Source organism: Parasteatoda tepidariorum, chromosome X1 (assembly GCF_043381705.1).
Source record: "Parasteatoda tepidariorum isolate YZ-2023 chromosome X1, CAS_Ptep_4.0, whole genome shotgun sequence".
Taxonomy (NCBI): Eukaryota; Metazoa; Arthropoda; class Arachnida; order Araneae; family Theridiidae; genus Parasteatoda; species Parasteatoda tepidariorum.
Window position 1 is genome coordinate 54,066,237 of NC_092214.1, and position 16,067 is coordinate 54,082,303.

The 16,067-nt window shown below is 27.3% G+C and overlaps 1 protein-coding gene across 4 annotated transcripts in view; it reads left to right on the plus strand.

The window, feature by feature from the left end:
• LOC107450089 (transient-receptor-potential-like protein) overlaps nucleotides 1-16,067 on the plus strand; it is a 199,854-nt gene that overhangs the window by 20,861 nt on the left and 162,926 nt on the right. For all 4 annotated transcript variants that reach the window (XM_071187496.1, XM_071187497.1, XM_071187495.1 and 1 more), the window contains exon 2: nucleotides 10,176-10,278. The gene's annotated coding sequence lies outside the window, so the exon portion shown is untranslated. The remainder of the gene's footprint in view (nucleotides 1-10,175; nucleotides 10,279-16,067) is intronic.

A 16,067-nucleotide genomic window follows, 5' to 3' on the forward strand; every position in this document is an offset into this window, starting at 1 on the left:
CCCCATCATACCTGTTTCTTATTTCTCTTTATTTATATCCTTGTTCAAGCTATTATACCTCTTCCTCTACTGATTAAACCACTTTTTTTATTGCAACGTGTTTGTGCCTTTTGTTTTCTACTGCCGTTTTGTGTTTAGAGACTAAGGAAAGTTCTTGTTAATAGAATTGAAATTAAAGTATCTTCATTTCTGTAACTTTATTTGCGTTCTTTTCATGTTTTTTTTTTTCATTTGCATTGCAAATATTACCCTATCTTTACTTGAGCATTTGTAAAATTAACAAGTTAAATTTGAATTTAATAAGTTAAGTCCGTTATAAAATATATTAAATAGCCCTATCCCTTGACACTGAAAAAACTTTGAAAAATGTGAGTATAATGTTTAATCTTGCTTAAACACTCAATGTCTACATGAATACTTTTAAAAAACGACAAGAAATAAATTTGAATAAAAAGTAAATTTGAATAAAAAGTAAATATCATTGCATTCGAGTAAATATAATTATAATGATTTAGTTTTAAAGATTAACTTACAATGATTTAGTGTTACTGCTTTCTAAAATTCCTAAATTAATATAAAATGTGTATAAATAATATTTAATGCTACGTAGTTTACTAAAATATATTTCATAATTAAGAGCATTAAAAAAAATATATTTCTTAATGAAAACTTTAAGCTTTCTTATTGATATTGAATTTAACTGTAAATTATGATAAACTTCCTTTAACTTTTATATAAGAGCTTTAGATTACTTTGATGCATTTTAAATTATCTTAAGCTTTAAAATTCTCACATTTTTATTAATTTATAATTTTTAAATGTTAAATCTTGGGTAGAATTTATATTGTAAATTATAATTTATAGTTTCTTTTTAAACATAATATTGCAAATGACGATAACAAATTCCACAAATATTACTTACTAAAGACACAGTGATGGAAATATGCTTTTCTTTCAATATTTAATTTTGCATACATCAATCTTTTTGTGAATTTGATTACACAATAAATATTGCTAGAATTTAATTTAAGCCTAATTATTCTTCGCTTTAAGAAATTTAGATATTTATATAAAGAGTTATTGTTATTTATCTTAGTTATTTATATATATATAGTCTATTATAAAAGTCTTCTTATTTATCTTCATTCCTTCTGTTCGTGATACAGTGATACAATTGTTAACTCGTGATACAATTGTTCATTAAAACTACAAGAAATATTAACTAATATGTACTAGGTAATGTATAGTTAACTTTGTTGAAGCATTTTTCATACAAATTCAATTTCTTTTTAAATGAGTTTCAAGGCTATTCATTAAATGAATGTCCTTGAATGCTAAAAATTTACTCGCAGCCCTTTTTAGATTTTAAAATAAAGAAAATAGCGCTGGTAATGCGCTTTATATTAATGGTTTTTCTCCCACAATAACGTTCTTTTGTTTGCTTTGTTGCTCTTGTTTATTGTCCAGAATTGCGCAGAAATAAAGAACTAATCCAGTTTATTAAAAAAAACTGAACATAAATCTTTAAAGAAGGTTTCGGTTTTTAATACAGTAAACATTTTTAATTTGAAAAGGACATGTTGAAAATGATCAAAAACTTATTATTTGGCATGCGATGGTGTTAGAATTTGGTGAACATAATATAGTTGAAGAAATATGAAAAAATAAAAAAATAATGTTGGTTAGTATTAAAAAAAAACTAATAATCATACTTAATTTGAAGTAAAATGCTGCATTTTCAATCGACTATGTTTTGTTACAAATAGTTAGCAATTATTTAAAAAAAATTATGAACTTTTTTTAATAAATGCGTAAAATAAGAATAAGAAGTATGATAGATTCATATTTAGGGCACCTAATGCAAACATTTCTGAATTTTGAGAACTAGTTAAAATTGGCCCATATATCATATTGTAATTTTCTTGCATTCACATCATATATCTCACTGAAATATTGTACTGTAAGTTAATGCTTACTAATATTTTACTTAAGTTGTGGCATAGTTAGTTTTATACTTTTACTATGGAAATGTTGCCAATTTATCTCTGATGCATGGATTTTGGAAATATTGTAGCGAACTTGCTTCAGTGTTTCGTTTAGTCCTATTAGATCTGACTGTACAACAGAAAAATATTGCTGAATAGGAGAATTCGGTCATATGTTCATAAAGAATAAAATACAGTTAATGGGGAAATTCAAAATACAATTAACTTAAATAATTTTGTTAAAAAAACTTACTATTCTTCGACTTAATGAAGAAGATATATTTTTAAATTAATTTTATACAAACTCTGTCTTTTTTTTCTGTGTACGTTTTTTCAGATTTATATTGTTAAGATTTTATGACTGACAACTTAACTTATGACTAACAACTATAACTTTCTTTAAACCAAACATACTCCGGCGCTCCCTTTCAAATTTTGCACTTGCATTTTGTTATTTTTTTTTTCATATGTGTCTTTTTCTTGTATTCTTTCCTTGATCATAATACATAAACTAAATTTTTTAGTGACTGACATGAAGCTACATTGCAAAACACTCCGGATAAAATTCCGATGAAAATACCGGCACTCCGAATGCCGGTAGCTTTTGCCTTAAAATCCATTTGTATCGAAACATGCTACGGTTCAAAAATTCTGATAAACTGTAAATTTTTACTGAAATAAATATAGTAAAATTACTGAATAACTCTAACTAAATAAATATTACTGTAAAAATTAAAGTATAACAATTTTTCGATAAAAATGGACTTTACGGTAACGTAGATTTTATCAAAGATGCATACAAAGTGCTGGTACTTTATACAGTAATTTGATCCAGAATTTCTTTTACAGTGTAGGGATCCAAAGATGACTTGTTCACTTTATTTTTTCTGTGTTTGGCTTGTTTCTTGCCTTTATGATTGCGTTATATTGATTTTTTTAAATAAAAAAATGTGTTTTCGAAAATGTATTGAGAGCAATCGATAAAACTTTATTCATGAAAGCATTTATATAATAAAATTAATTGGAGTTGGCTGATGTCTCTTGGAGAATTTACCCTTTCAGTATTTAATTTTATGAAAAAATATAGCAATTTACTTATACTATGACATTAATTTGCACTTAATATATGATATTAATTTGCAAATCGAATATTTTGAATAAACCTTTTCTGATAAAAGTTAAGACGCATTTTAATAGAATATGCCTTTTTTCAAACATTGAGATTAGTTTCTTTTCCAATAAGCTATAAAATTAACAATTCATAAAATAAAAAAGTCTTGGCATTATTTTAATAGATAATCTTGTTTAGCGTAATTTTCAGAACTTTTTTTAAATGTTATTCAAAAAGAAATAATCATTTTATCTTTTTTAATTTACAATGGCAATTCTTTGATTTTTTTCAATTGAAATAAGAACTTCTTTATTAATTATACCCTCTTAGGCATAAATTTTTTTTTCATCTATAATGACTTCTAATTAAAGAATTAATAACTTGAAAATGACAATGTAAAGACAATTGCATTTGTTTTAAGATTTCAAGCACCAGCTGGAGTTCCCTTAAGGATGGAATTAAAAAAATATTTTGAAATAAATTTAATATTTCCCATTATAGTTTTTTTTCTTTATTTTATTTCTTTCAAATTTATCGAAACTGCAAGAGCGCAGATCTAAGAAATCTTAATTGAAAACATTAAGTAAAGGAATTCGCTAATCAAACTTCTTAACGATGCAAGTATAAAAAACTAAGAAAAAATACAGTCAAAGATATCGTTTTAAAATCTTTATAAATTTAAAATTGTTTCATATCCCTCCCGGAATTATGTTACGAGAATTATTAAAAAATAAATAAAAAAAATCATAGCATTTATTTACTTTTCTCCTCATAATTTCTTTGAAGCATTCGCATTTTCATAAACGAATGCCGAACAAATGTTTAAAAGAAATTTCCATAGCATCGTTTTATTTAACTTTTTTTAAATAGTTTTGATTAGTATTTATGGTATAGAGAAATATGATGTCAAACTATCTTGAAAATTTTATTCCCTGAATATTTTAAAATTTTAATCTCAAAAAAGTTTAAGGCGGAATCGTGAAGGAATATTTAAACACAAATTTATTCTTAAAACTAAGACGAAATTGAAAGTGGTTATTTTCTTTAAATAAAACTAATTCGTTTTTTAAACCTTTTTTTTAGCGTTTTTGATGCTTTATATCTTTTTATCATTATGAAATAAAAAATACTAATCGTATCCATACAAAATAGCTAGTTTGTATTGTTCCTTTTGTAGACTTTTTTATTTTTAATTAGAATTAAAGCTAAATTTGTTTTAAACAATTAATTTCAAAACCATTTATTATTTAATGGTAATATTCTTTTAAAGTATTACATTTGTGAACTAGTAATAAGGATAGGGTATACTTTGTGTTATATAGACAAAAGTAAGAAGCAACGTGAATAAAACACAAATGAAAGTACATAAATGGATATACTAAAGTTTAAATTCTAAAAACAAAAACCTTCCTCATTGTCTGAAAGCTGTTTGAGGTGGTTCATGTTTGAGGAATGTTAAAAATGTCATATTACCAGTAAAGGCAAATCAGACACCGAGATTCTTGTTTATGGAACTGAAACTATAGTATATCCATTTATGTACTTGCATTTATGCTTTATTCACGTTGCTTTGTGCTTTAGCCATAACTTACTAATTAAATTAAAACAAACAAAATTAGCATTTTATTTTCATGGTTACTTTTGCGACTTCTTTTTCTCAATAATTTTATCGTTTTGAAAATATTTTGTAAAACAACTTTAAAAATTTAAATGTATCTTTTCAAAATATTACTTATTTATCATTCAAAAATAATAAAGCGTATTATGTATAAAAATATAAATTCGATTTATATTACAAAAAAAAACATATAAACTGACTAAATCGGAAAACAAAATCGATGCTGTAAGCTACTTCATGTTTAAGATTAAAGGGTTTACATTGCATAGAATTGAACCAGCTGTATGAAGCTGTGGTTTGAAGTTTCAAAGGATTAAATGTCATCTGTATTCTGTCTGCAATTTGATAACAGCACTTTCTATTGGGAAACAAGTAAAGTAAGTTTATGATACCTTTGACAGTTTATTTACAATTCTAAAGGGCTTCTGTCCTACGTTTAGGTTTTCGAAACTAGCAGTAGAATACAAAATATTTTAAATGTACTCTTTTTAGAGTCAACTTTATCGGGAAATATTTCTCTCAATATCCTGGAAGGCTGCTTTAAAAAATGTCAGATATTTCAGACATTATTCGCCACATAATATTACAAATAAAAATTTAAAAAATAAATATTAATAAATAAATAAAATAAGTAAAGATTGTAAGTCATAAAAATATAAACTACGTTTTCATTTAATCTCTTCATTAACTCGGCTTGTTAGATCTGCTCTATTTTAAAAAAAACATTTTAAATAAATCTGAGATAAAAGTATTTATTAAACTTTAGATATTAATAAAGGGTCAAGGGCATAAAAATAGTTTTTAAAATGAATAAATAAATAAATCCACGTAAATAAATCCACTTTACCATCCTAAAAGAAACTTGGTAAAAACATCTGGAGGAGAAAGCCTCACAACTCTTTAATGCCTTCGCTGTAGCCACATAAATCGTCTGCAGTTTTCTTACTCTTGTCACAGTGCAATATTTCATACAATGAAAAATTATCAAAACATTTTTCTTTATTAAACCATAGATGAAGTTAAATCTACCTTAGTTTAAGTTATAACAGTGCTAATTGTGAAATTTTTTAAACTTATAATTCTTTCAAATAACCTAATATTTATTTAGCATTTTCACTTTGATATACTGTTTGAAAATTTTCGAAAAAATGATTAAAAAAACAGTTTTTTAATTGTTATTTTACCATATTAAACCAAAACACTGAAATAACCATAAAATAGACAATATTCAAACTGTTAACTGTGAGAAAATTCGTTTATTGGTTGCTTTCATTTAATACGGTGAAACACCCAGAACTTTATCACAACAACTAGACTCACGTAATGAAGCCATTTAGACCCTTGCAGTTGGTATAGCCAATAAAGTTAATCAATCATCTCATGACCAGCAGAACGGGGATTCGAGTCTCAGCGTTGAAGCCACAACATTTCTTCCAATCCCTTCAACACATGAAGAGTATCCAGTTTCCTGCATTCCTAGATTATTAACCCTTGTCTATTGGAATACGAAACTTTTATTTACGAATGTATGGTAGCACCACGGAGAAAGAGCTGAACACAAAAAATCCAGTATTTCTTATCTCTCACGATAGATGGCACAACTAAATTAACTAATTAAGCCACATTCCATGGTTCACTTGATAAAACACGACTCAACCGCAACGTAAAACCAATGGCGTTACCTAAAAAGCCTAATATAACCTAACTCCAATGACCAGTTAAATTTTATATTTGTGGTTTTGAAAGAATTCTAGTCGTAAATGGCTACCAAACCACATAGTTTTGCATTCACTGTTTTTAGACAATATCAGTCAGAAATGGTTTCAAACCCGTAGATGTAAAGAAGGTTTCGGGCCACAAACTTTACGACTAATTGGATGGGCAGACTGCTGCACTTGATAAAACACGACTCAACCGCAACTTAAATCCAATGACATTACCTAAAAAACATAACATAACCTAACTCCAATGTCCAGTTAAATTTTATATTTGTGGTTTTGAAAGCATTCTAGTTGTAAATGGGTACCAAACCATATAGTTTTGCATTCACTGCTTTTGGACAATATCAGTCAAAAATGGTTTCTGACCCGTAGATATAATGAAGGTTTCGTGCCACAAATTTTACGACTAAATGGATGTGCAGGCTGTTATTCTAAAAGTGTAGAAATGTCACGATTAATTTAAAATTATGACTATTTTACAGAAAAAAACATTTAAGCGTGACTCAACAGCAGCTTATTTAAATTAACATAAAATTTTCATAATTATACTTTAAGTAACACTTTTGTTTCATTCTCAGAAATAAAGATCTGGTTTTATTCAAGTCAAATTCCATAAAGAATGAGTAAAAGAATATTTTATTGCTTTTGTATAATTAAAACTGGCAGTAGCTTTTCTCTTTTTATCAGTTTTGATAATAAAATGAAGAAAATAGAAAATCTAACTATCTAATGAAGCAAAACTAACCTCTCAAAACATATTTTATTCAGATTACTTCACCACATTTAGTTCAAAAGAATTGAAATTTTGATGAAAATCACATTTTACAACAATAGTTTATTAGATTTACCCAAACAAGAATATTTTCATGACTTGGATAAATTAAGATTGATCTTGTACTCTCAATTCTTAGAAAATTTGCATGGAGTTGATGTTGAATGCAATCAATAACTCGTGCATAGAATATTGAATTTAAAGTAATTTCTATTCAGTGTGAAGTTCTTGTAGTTTTCATTTTAAATATTAAATAGCTCTCTTATCAAAGTCATTATTTGCAAAGATTTGAATAAATATTTGATTTATTAAAGCAGTTTTATGCCATGACATTGTATAGACATTTGACAATTAGTTCATTAGAAATTTAATTTTTAAGTTCTGACGATCAATACTAGAGAAGTATATCGTAAGATGTTATGGGAGAAGAAGTATATGGATGGTAAGACGAATATGGGAGCTAACATTAAAAATTCTGGATCAAACAATTTATGCTAGAGTTTTTGAAATTAATAAGAATATATATTGCTTATTTCACATATGAGCAAAAGACTACCTAGACATGCAAAAGTTTTCGACCAGTATGTTTTTTATAAATTCTTTCTGCTTGTATCTATTTACACCTATAAATTTAAAAATATGCATGAATCCTTTAAAAGATGCATGGAAAACCGTGCTGTCAAGAAAGTTAGAACTTTTAGTTACTATTTACTTTCGAGTGTTTGAAATTACTAAAAAAACGTATTGTTTATTTCATGCGTGCGCCAAAGTCTTCCTTGGCTTACAAAAGATTCCAACTAGTATATTTTTTTTACAAATTCTTTCAGCTTATATTTATTTATACATATAATTTTTTAAATATACACGGACCTGTTAAAAGATGCACATAAAACTGCGGTGTATTGAAAAGTTAAGGATGTTTTAAAGGAAAAATAGCTTTCATATAATTTTTTATAAATAAAATTAAAATAACAATACACTGGTAGAAGATTTTAGCTCGCCACTGTATTATAGAAAAGGTTACGCCGTAAGTATCATTTGACTTCATGATAAAGAATTTTCTAGCCATCAATGTAGATATCCAAATATCTAACGCCATTCAGGCTAAAATTGAATTTTTTTTACAGATAATTTTTAAGATTTGAAAGCCATATATAAACTTTATTTTGTTTATTTCAAAGAAAAAGATTATGAAAAATTTAAATTTTTGCTTTGAATAAGTTTATTCCAAAACAGACGCACGGAGAAAAAAAATTTGATAAATTTACTGTACTTTATGGTAATGACATTTTTAGTAAACAGAATATAATTCGGGTGATAAAGTTTAAAATATACGATACTTAAACTATTCATTTAGAAATTTTTTCGTTCTTATGAAAATGGTTTACCCGAAATTCTACTTTTAAAAATTATAATTTATATTATCACACAAGTAAAAAATACAAAATTGAATAATAAATTTAACCAAATAATTGGTTTTTGTGCCATACTCTAAGGTATTATGATAAAACTACCTAATTTTATCACTTATTATAAAGCCATATTTTATTGTTAATTTTACCAAAGTCATTATAAAATCACTTCCGTAAAAAATACCTAGTTTTTTAATGTTCCCATAGAGTCAGAAACATGGTGAATTTTATCATATTCTGGTAGTTTTGGTCATAACTTTTTTATAAGTGTGATGTATAAGACTGTGTTGCATTAATACTTCTCTTTAATTGGAAATTTGCTTTTAAAAAAGCAGAAACTAAAAAAATAAGTTTAGAAATAAAGTTAAAAATTACATTGTTTTGAATTACAAATTATGAAGTTCGTCCATAATTCTGAACTTAAATTAATTTTAAAGATAATAAGTCAATTACTAAATTAGAAAAAAAGTCGTTATTTAAATTTAAATAATAATTATTCTTAAATGTTTTAAACGTGACGCTCAATTGTATTTGCTATCTCTCGTTTATCAAAATTTCTATGATTTTTTATTGAAATATTCTTTCTTACTAATCCGTATCTTCATGACCTTAGCAAAATAGACAAACTTGTTTTTTATGAATATTATATTTTATAACCTGATAAGACTTACCGTATAAAAAAACTAACTTGATTTGCAAGTGACATTTCAGTACCTTCTTTGTAAGCTTCGTGGTTTGTTAATTTTGTAAACTTCATGGTTTGGAGATCAATCTAATGCATGCAAATTAGAGCGAATAGTATTTACAGTATTAGACACGAGTCTGTTCATCCGATTAACCGTAAAATTTATGGTAAAGAACATTTCTTATCTTTACGGCTTTGAAACCGTTTACAGGTGGTATGGTTATAAAACCATAAATACGAAACTATACGTTTTTTTTAACTATTTACAACTGGCATGGTTCTAAAACTGTAAAAAAGAAATTTAACAGGACATAAGAGCTAGGTTTTCGTAAGGTTATAAGCATTCGAGAGTGCAGGGCAGAAATTAGGGAGTGCAGGACACTGGATAACAGGCAGGACACTTATAATATGTATCCATCTGCAAAGAATTAAGTGGCTTCATTTGGTGGACGTAGTTAGTGTTGTAAAATTCTGGCTGTTTAACCGTATTAGGTGAAAACAGTTAATAAATGGTTTTTCTCTCAGTTAGCAGATTGATTACCATCTTATTTATGGTTATTTGACTGATTTGTTTGAATATGGTAAAATGACAATGGTATAAATTGTTATTTAACCATTTTTCCAAGAAATTTCTTACAGTGAATAAGAAAATTCATTATAAAATAACATACAATATTGAAATTAACGTATAATGCATAAGCTTTGAAAAGTGATAGAATTTTGCGATTTATTGAATCATGGAAATGTTAAATGAATACTGAATTAATTTAGGTAAAATCATTCATAAAAGTAATCAACGTAATTAATTGAAACATTTTTCTTAAAATAATTTGAATATTCTTGAAATGTAATGTATGTATATTTTTTCTAGATAACAAATTCTATATGCTGACGTTAAATTCAAATCATTTCGGAATCAGCAATTCGAAGAAGGGATCAGACGTCAATAAATCGATAACGTTTGTGAGCTAAAAGTGAGTTTTTACGTGTTTTCTACTTTTTAACTAATGCTTACGAATAGTATATATAATGTGTATGCTTGGTAAAAATTAGGATATTTTGTAACTGTAAAATTAGTTGTTAAATTAAATCATGAAACTTTCCAAAATATATTTGCTGTTTAAAGCAGTCAAATGTTTTCAAACAATCTCACAAATTTAGCAAAAAATTTTTTTAATTTTAAATGCTTTAAATTTTGTATAGAATATGCTGTTCTCGTAAAATGTTACATAACTGTTAAAATATACTACTTCATTTTAGTATTATTTATATTTATAATTAGAATCATTAATCAATCTTAAGAGCAATAACATCTTGCATATTAAATAAACGTATTGATATTTAGTTATGTGTTCGTTAAGTGAATATGTTAAGTTAAATGACATTTTATGCAGTAATTGTTTTTTAAAAAACGAAAATTATAACAAATAAAACTATTTTAAAGCATGATGGCAAAAATATAGAAATTATAAAACAGTTCTATTTATTTCATTAATTGAGGGAATTGAAGAAACAAATTTTAAGTAGATCATTGTGATAAGATAACATATATCGTGATATTCTTCTCTTTATTACGATATTTGTATTCATTATCTTTATTTTTATTAAAGGTTCAATGTTTAAAAGAGAATTTAAAAACGAAAATGCCCAAAACATTTGAAGGGGTTATTTAAAAAAAATTAAATATTTATGGTAGTAAACTGTTTAGGGTGAAATATTACGCTTTCGAATATTTTAAACTTTATTATTCATTTTGAGTTCACTTAATTAAAGGAAAATATATAATCTAAAGTTGTGTCAAAACTTGTTACTTATACTTCATAGAAATATTTGTAATTTAATTTATAGCTATGAACTTCTTTGTGTTGCCACAAAATTAACAAATAATCTCACATAAAATTAATTTAGCATTTTTTTCTTCATATAGTTGCTTGAAGGCAGCATCAAATGCAACGCATGATTAGTTAAAAGAACAATTAATTACTTTTCATACCAGGGGCAAAAATGCTAGGCTAGAAAAAGTAAGCGAAAGTAATCTTTATGACTTCTAAAATTTCTTTGGTATTTTTATTCAGAGTGCAGCAAGAATAAAATAAATGATTAAAAAATTGTTATATTGGAGTTAGACCCTATTGTTCATTTTGAATTTTTGCAGGCTTTTACTTTAAAAGATTATATAACTTATCTGCTATAAAACTTCAGTGGTTACTTAAATAGATTAAATTTCTATTTCCATGCTTCCTTTATAATTTTTTATTTAATTTTTTTCAAATATTTTCACTTTATTGAATAAGTTATTTCTTATTGCGTCCCGTGATTGTTAAAATAAAAGGTAAGATCAAATAAACTGGATTTCAGTTTACATACGCTCTGTTCGAAATTTCTTGTAAAAATGGTTAAATGACAATTTATTTAACTGTTATTTTACCATATACCATATGTATACAATATATATTAAGCATGTATACAATAGTTTACCATATACCATATACCAGACAAATAAATCTAAATAAGATGGTACTCAAACTGTTAACTGTGAAAAAAACCATTTACAAACTGCTTTCACCTAATACGGCTGGACAATCAGAATTTTATCGCATCATTTAGGCCCACCCAGTGAGATCACTCAGTCCTTTGCAACTGCGTACATATTAAAGTCAAGAGGGCTAATCTGTCGGTTTCATGACCGACAGAACTGGGGTTCGAGTCCCAGCGTTGGCACCACAATATATCCTCCATTCCTTTCAACACATGAAGAGTTTCTAGTGTAATGCACGCACCAAATTTTGACTTTGGACTATTAAAATATGATACTCTGATTCACAAAAAAGGATCTATCTAACACAAAAAGTCCAGTATTTCTATTCCAGTTGTAAATAGTCAAAAAACCATAAAGGTAAAAAAAAAAAAAAATTTTTTTTTATGTAAGCTTTACGGTTGATTGGAGGGGCAGACTGTTTCTGGTCATTTTACCGTAATATCGAAATTAAAATTTTAACAGCGTATAAGAAAATAACACTTTCATATCCTCTAAATTTTTTTACTTTTAAGTAAATAAATAATCGGATTTAATTATTATCCTGGCAAATAGGCTGAACAGTCAAATAAGACTCATTGTCCTGTCGACAATTCGTCGCGCATTATTCGTCGTAGGACAATATGCCACGACGAAAACTATACGTCGCAACTACATCGTGTGCACAACTCGTCTTGTGTTTAGAACTCGGATCAGCGGCAGATATAGCACATAATAAAATATTGCGTTACGTTTTAAAGAAACTATTAGCATTTGAAATAGCAAATTACTAGCATTTGAAATAGTAGATTTGCAACGAGCAAGTGTAGGATTAAAAACTTTTTATATTTTGAATTTGATTTTGATCCTTAAAATTGATTTTTACAATAAATACATATAATTGTTTTACCATAGGTGAAGGATTTTTCTCGAATTTTTAAAATAAGTACTAAAATAAGAATTTTATATAACAAAGTAAAATATTGTCCTCCTTTCAAATAAAAATGCTTCAATCATTTTCATATTAAATAATTCATAAAAGCTACTTTTAAACGAATATTTTTAGGTTTTTTTTTAATTCGGAGAAAATATTTTTTAATTCGTCTAAGTAGTTTTAAAGTTATAGCTAAATATGCAGAAAGTAAAAGTTGCAGTAAGAGGCTCGAAAATTCTCCTAGCTGAACTATTTGCACCTTATTTTCCTAATTATGGCTATCCTAATAATTTTTTTATAAAACTAAAATGTAAGTTTTAGAAAAGCATTTAAAACCTAGAAATAACGAATATAAATATTGTTTACAAAAATCTATTAATTATAACGTGACAAGTAAGGACTGTGATGAACTGTACCCATGACAAATTATTCTTACGATAAATCTTCCAACTGACCAATTGCTCCCGTGACCAATTGAGCAAGTATCGAATCGCCACAGTGAAGAATTTTGCAAGTGATGAATTGTAGTTTATAAAGCAGAAATATAATTTTTAGAGAAACATTTAAAACCTACATATAATGAATATGAATATTACTTACGAAAACTATTATTTATAAAGTGACAAGTAATGTTTGTAACCATGGCAAATTATGTATTGCCATGATGAATCTTTTACACGACCAATTATAGCCGTGACGAACTGTGCAAACTTCAAAATGTCGCATTGACGAATTGTCGCCATTACGAATTGCGCCCATGACGAATTATCGATGACTTGTGCTCATGATGAATTTTGCTCAAGATTTGTTCGCAATGAACTGTTTTGCGATGAACTGTGCTCGGCGAATTAGCGTTATTTCGATAAATAAAGCTTATAACTATTGAAAACGTTGTTAGCAACATATACGGGAGAGCAGTGGCAGCTTAGGGGATAGAGCGTTCGCCTTCTAATGAGATGACCCAATTTCGCATCCTAGCAGTGGCTATTCTGGTCCAGGGTCACGCCAACCAGAGTGCTGACGTGAAATATCCTGAGTGGTCGACGGATCACGGGTTCGAATCCCTTTGCCGTCGGTCTGAACATGGAAGGTTTTCATATTATTCCTCTCCATATAACGCAAATGCGGGTTAGTTATATCAAAAGGTGCTCCATGAAGGATAGTTTGTCCCAATGGTGTTGAACACTGATAGTCGTAAACTCAGATTTGGGGCGGTTGATGAGCGTAGATTATAAAATAAATTAAAATGATCATGGGACCCTGAATAACAAAAGCTTTCAATACTTTTAGTGGCATCGTAGTTCGCCAGGAAGCAAATGAAATAGTTTTCATGATTTATTACTTTTTATCGATGGAGAATGATACAAATAGGATTTTTTTTTAGTTCATTTGTGCTAACACATTAAAGCTTGCTTGCCATTAAATTTTGTGAAATTTACGATTCAGTAGCAACATGGGTGTGGTTTACCATCGATGAAGCATCTTAAATGAGAAAATACAAATAATTTTCAAATAAAGTGCTTTGACGCTGTTCTTCGAAGTTTTGTCGCCAAAGAAAACAAAAAAAATCCACAGTTTAAGTGCCTTACGCTTGAAGCAATGCTATGATTTTTAAACTAGATATATAATCTTGCAGTGAAGAATTATCTGGACTTTTGAATAGACGGATAACTTAAATTTATTAAAAGTTATTAAACTTTTCTTTAAAATCACCAATTCGGCAACATTTTCAACCTGGATGAAAATTATCAAATCTGTTAATTTTTATGAGCCCAAGAAATGTAGCATTGAGGTAAGTTTTTAAACATTAACAAATTAGACCACAAGCGTTTTTAATTTTCACAAAACTGTGGGTTTTCTCCATATCGACGTTTTGATCGATTTTCAAAATAGCCTTAGACAGCCCTGGCTTTAGATAGGCTAAACTTGACCTAATAGTCACAAGTATCAGTTGCAAACTCACAGTAGTTATAAATGTAAAATATTGTTCGCAAAAAAGCATAATTTCATATTACGACAGATCCTTCGAAGAACAGGCTTAAAAATCCAAACTATTAAAGCATCGTTAAATTTGTAAGCATTTCAAAGTACTGTATTGAAGTTAATATGGGTGAGTGGATAAATTGTTTTCGTTAAGTTTTAAAATTTAACTAATTTAACTAATTTAACTAATTTTTACATAGAGTTTAAATTTCGGTATGTCCAAACTAAATAATTTTAATAACATCACAAAAACAACTTTATCCATAATAATTTTAGTTTAATTTAGGACAATAAATTTCATAAACCATTTTAGCTATGAAAATCATGATTCCTTAGCCAAATAGTTCCATTTACAAATTAAAGTTTACTTGGCTATATTTATATTGGTTTAACAATGTCTTACAAAGCAGAAATACAATAAATATGTCTTCATAGCAAAATGCGTACAACAATGCTTAAAATGCACCTTGATGAGCCTCAATCAATAATTCATTAATTTAAACGACTGCTAATGGAAATGAGTCAACTTAAATCCGTGTTTAAGTAACGAGTATCATGGGGATCTTAACTGCAGTTCTCATGGATCAATACCAATCAAATTTGATACTTTTTTAATTTTAGTTCAACTAAGATTCTGCTACAACATTTACTGATTTATTCCCTCCATGTAACAGTAGCTAAAAATACAAATTACTATGTTTTATCATGAACTGTAAGATACTGTTTAATTGTTATATATTTGGAAATATTGTATTTTTATGCAAAGCCACTGTAACTGCGCGTCTTACTAAGTTTAAATTAATACCTATATGAGATCAATTAAATGTACGAATTTTTTTTGTTCATAAATAGTAGTTTTCATTAAGAAACCTTCAACTTACAATACTGCAATCAATAGACCATGGAGTTCTGCTTCTTAATTATGGAGTATTAAAGTTCACTCCCAACTAGAAGAAATGTAATTTGCTTTGTAATAATACTCTCAAATCAAGTTTATTCTTAGAATGCAAAAGTAAACAATGAGTAAAGAGTGCTGCCACAACAAGATTCGTGAGACTATTCATATTATGCACGTTAATGAGTCTCTATCAATAAGTCATTAATTTAAATGACTGGAAATGTAAATGAGTTAACTTAGACCCGAGTATCAGTAACAGGTATCAAAAATGGAATTTTGAAATGAAGTTTTCATGAAATATGTTGTAATCACTGTATTATTATTCGTCGCAAAGCTGTTAAGTAAAAGAAATTTGTCCAAATATTCAAAGAATTTTCCTTTTAGGCATTTAAAATTATGCGAAGTATCATGTATATCATGTATAATTATTATT